The sequence below is a fragment of the Amphiura filiformis genome, chromosome 13 (genome assembly GCF_039555335.1).
Source record: "Amphiura filiformis chromosome 13, Afil_fr2py, whole genome shotgun sequence".
Classification (NCBI taxonomy): Eukaryota; Metazoa; Echinodermata; class Ophiuroidea; order Amphilepidida; family Amphiuridae; genus Amphiura; species Amphiura filiformis.
In genome coordinates, this window is record NC_092640.1 from 26,960,970 (window position 1) to 26,965,630 (window position 4,661).

At 33.5% G+C, this 4,661-nt stretch overlaps 1 long non-coding RNA gene across 1 annotated transcript in view; it reads left to right on the plus strand.

Annotated features, from left to right (window-relative positions):
• LOC140168177 (uncharacterized) overlaps positions 1-4,661 on the plus strand; it is a 156,340-nt gene that overhangs the window by 86,812 nt on the left and 64,867 nt on the right. The window lies entirely within an intron of this gene.

Genomic DNA, 4,661 nt, shown 5'->3' on the forward strand with positions numbered 1-4,661 from the left:
TTTTTTGGGATCCCAATTTGCAAACCCTAAATGTGACATGATCTGGTCCAGGGGGGCCAAAGGCAGCAAATTTGAAACTGAGATAAAGGACAAATATGGCGTAAAAAACAATAGAATAACATAAGAAAATAGACATAAAAAACTCCATAACCAAGTATGCTAGACCTTTGGTGATTTCAGTAAATGATAGCCTATTGTATATATATTAAAAATGTATAATAATTACAGTAACTCAATTTTTAAAAATGCCTCCTTTGGCCCCCATGGACCAGATCGTGTCACAAATGGTCTAGATATTATATTGCGAGCGCAAGGAGCAGGAAAATTTGCATATTTTTTTGTACTATTTTCCTGAGCCTTTTTACAATGTTTTATTTAAAAGGTGCTCCATGAATGTGTGCCAAAAATTACTTGCCCCCTCTCAGCTTGCCAAAAATCCCCCCCCCATCCCATTGGCTGACCAAAACATTTTGACCCCACCCCACCCCAATTTTACCCTCCCCAGGGCTCTTATTATTGAGCTTTGCCACCTTTTCCCCCAATGGCACCACACAATGAGATGTCTTTGTCCCCCTTGGAATTTTGCTCAGTATTGTTAATAATGTCACTGGATTGTATAAATGATGGAATTTTCAAACCTTGGGTTAATTGTTATTTTCTTTTTTTCCTATTTTTCAAACTATAGCATAATGGGTCAATCAAGTAGTACAACTATATAACCCAGCAAACACAAAAACGTTTTAAAAACGCGTTTTAAATAAGTTATATTTTGGCTTTTGGTTTAGGTAAAAACGTTTTAATAACATTAAAATGTCGGGTTATATAAAGGTCATGATAACGTTTTAAAACGTTTTGTATGAAAACACACTACAACAATATTTTTAAATGTTTTCAAAAAATGTTATTGTAAACTATTTTTGCAAACATTTTTGCCAAATATTGTGTCAATACTTAAATAACATTATGTTAAAATATTTGATGAACCCAGGAAACACAGAAATGTTCTTAAAATGTTTTTTTCCAAACCTTTTAATAACATTTAAATGTCGGGTTATATAAAGGTCATGAAACGTTTTTAAAGCGTTATTGAAAATATTTTGGGCAAACATTTTTCGCAAAATATTTTTTCAACCCCAAAATAACATTCTGTTTAGAATGTTTTGTATCAAGTTTTCAAGAATGTTTTTGGAATGTTATTAAAACGTTTTTATACCCTTTATATAACCCGAATTTAAACGTTTTCTATAAATCATTTTTGTTTGCTGAGCAGTAGATTATCAAAAAATGTTTTTTAAGGTTATGAAAACGTTTTTATACTCTTAATATACCCTTTATATAACCCGACATTTAAACGTTTTCTGACAACCTTTTATAACCTTTTGCAAATGATGTCGAAAACGTTTTGTGAAGCAACCATTTTTGTCTTATTTTACCTTCTTTCCCTGCTTTAAATGTCCAGGTGTATAATAAATTTTGTTTCATTTGGGTCTTATGAGGGTCAGGTGGCAATCATGCATAGTAATGGCAAAACATGAAAACAAACATTCTTTTAGCATTCTTCATAATGAGGGTTGAGAACCAGAAAGCCGTAACTCACAAAGGTATCTTTTGTGATTTAAGGCTTTCTGGCTCTCAACCCTCGATAAGTAGGCCTACATTGTCGGCAATTCATCCAACTTATAACTTGGGCACAGATATGTCACTTTCATATTCTAGTGCCAACCCTGGGGGGGGGGTGGGGGGGGGTAAGATGCTAATTCTATCCAAAGGCTTCTTCTTTTCTGTTAATTTTATGATGTCATGATAGTGTTTTCAGATGCCAACTATATGTCATGGTGTTTTTTTTAATATATAATAAAGTTTTCAATCCCATCAATTGAAAACCAATTTAACCCCTGCAGAATAAATGCTGTGGTCCGGCCCGTTGGTAAGGCCTATTGTGTGAATTTGTGTACTGTTGCCAAGTCACGTGGTACACAGGCGATGTTTTGCGTTCCGATCATTTCTTGTTTCGTCATTATTTTGTCAGATTCAACAAGACTTGGTTGTGTTTAAAAAATTTTCTTTCCCACCCACCACTCCCTTTGCAATTTTTCATATTGAGAGTATAGTAGTGGTGGTGCGGAAAAATTTATAAAGAAAATTTTAAGTTTCTATGTTAAAGTTAAAGAAGCAATTCTAACGTAATTGATACAGCAAAGATTGGGTCACGATATTCATGATTTGATGATTGGTTTGGTGCAGTCGTCTAATTCCTTTTGAGAGCGGTAAATTGCTCAAATCATGAAACTCTTGATAGGTGCCTTCCTTTGCTATATCAATCAAGAACTTCCTGCGGATAGTTGAACTTCATTGTGTAAAATGTACATCTCGGCGGAATCTCTCTCCTTGGGCTAATAAGCATATAGTTAAATGTTATCTCATATGTTATAGCTTTTCAAACAAAAATTTAAAAGAAAAGGACGAGATAGCTGTAGTTGATTAAAAATACACACATGTCTAACCATGTCATTTGAAGTGAGCAATGCTAAAGCATTAGCATCAATTTAAACAAATTTAAAATCCGCTGGCAGAGATTTTCTAATTTGAAACATATATCTATTTAAGTATGGATAAGAAATGCACACAAATTAAAGTATGTAGACATTTTAGTATGGATCAAGTATCCATTTTAACCTGTCAGGGATTTCCCCTATATATATGAATGTACGATTCCTGGAAACCATCTTACAGGAATATATATTATATATTTTGCATGCACAAATATTGTTAAAGGTTTCAGCCCATATCATTTTATATTACTGGCTGTGCTCTTTGTTTGGATATTTATAATCTCCCTTTTTGTAGTTCACTGGGGATGTGATTTCAGATAGGTCATCTGGGGTGCTATATTAAATATTCCTTATTTTATATTTATATTTTCTATTAACAAGATATTATTCAGCTCCCTCTGTAGGGGTCACGAGGGTGGTGACTTAAGATAGGTTTCATCTAGGTCCTCTAAAATATTCTTGTTTATTTTAAGATATTTATAAGCCCTTACTGTATAGGTCACTGGGGTGGTGATTTTTGATAGGTCATCAGGGTCCTTTGTAAATCTAAATATCGTTTTGCTAATAAGTCCAGGTTTTGTGTTACATACTTATTGCAAATAAATCTGTTGAACGTCTGACAAAGACGCAAATCATTGCTTCCAATTTCATTATTTTGTCTGGGGTTAATACATGTACATGCAGGATGAACTTTTGCAAAGTGCCACACACATGACAACTGTAGGTGTTACTGAAACTCACATTCACTTTCAAAACAAACATTTTCAACTCTGCAGATTTTGTCTTTCTATATATTTATTAATAAACAGTCTCGCAAACAGTGCATGGATGTTGAGTCAAAATTTTACAACTATACTACTTGTAACATTTCCTTCATTGATATACTTTCCTTTGATATCAAGGATGATTACATTTCTAGGCTACTTTATAACATTCCTTTTATATCATGGATAACTATAATATCTTCACACACAAAGTATATCCATACACTTAAAGGAGTAAGCCCTATTTCATGATCCTAGCATCCTCTTTTTATGACATTTTCAGTAGATATCCACGAAATAAGCTTATTCCTAAAATTATGATTATGTGCATTACACTGCTCCATAGACAATGTGTGGTAATTTCGTTCTGGTGCACCATGAACGAAATTCAAATGTCACAATATTTTTGCTAAACGAATTAATCTGCAAGATATTTATTGTACATAAACATTATGTAACCAGAGGTTTCCAGTGATATAAAAATCTGAACTTTTTTTGAGAAAAGTGGGGGGATGATGCTGTGGATCACAAAATGCCCTTTTAAAACAAAAGCAATATCTTAAAAAGATCAAACCTAATTGCCAAATCAAGTAATCACTAGATGGATACCTTTATGCTGCGTATTTTGGTGCCTGATTCGGCATGATGCGACTTTATTTATCCAAGTTATACCATTATGAATGAAAAACAAGATCATTTCAAAAGTGATAAATTTGGAATATTTCCGCCTTGGGGGTCTGACTGGCTATTGTGACCGGCTCATTACAGCGTGACAGATAACACTCACTCCCCATGCTCATAATTAGCGTGTTTCTGAAAAAAGTCTATGTATATTTTGTCACTTTTGAAATTCTCTTTTTACATTCAAATTGGTAAAATTTGGGGAAATAAAGTTGCATCGTGCTGAATAAGGTATCAAAATGTAAATATGCAGAACAAAATTCTCCATCTATTGAATACTTGATTTGGTAATTTAGGTTTAGTGTTTTTAAGGGGTACTACACCCCTGGCCAATTTTGTGCCTGTTTTTGCATTTTTCTCAAAAATTATAGCGCATTAGTGACAAGTAAGATATGTATATTATAGGGGCAAGGACTACAACTACTGCACTGAAAATTCAGCAACTCAAGGCAAGTAGTTATTGATTTATTGATCAAATATTGGTTTTCCCTCATTTTTGACTGTAACTCCACAACTGTTGTGTGTGTTGAAATAAAATTTCCAGTGCAGTAGTTGTAGTCCTTGCCCCTATAATATACATATCTTACTTGTCACCAATGCGCTTATAAATTTTGAGAAAAATGCAAAAATAGGCATTAAAATTGGGCAGGGTGTAGTACCCCTT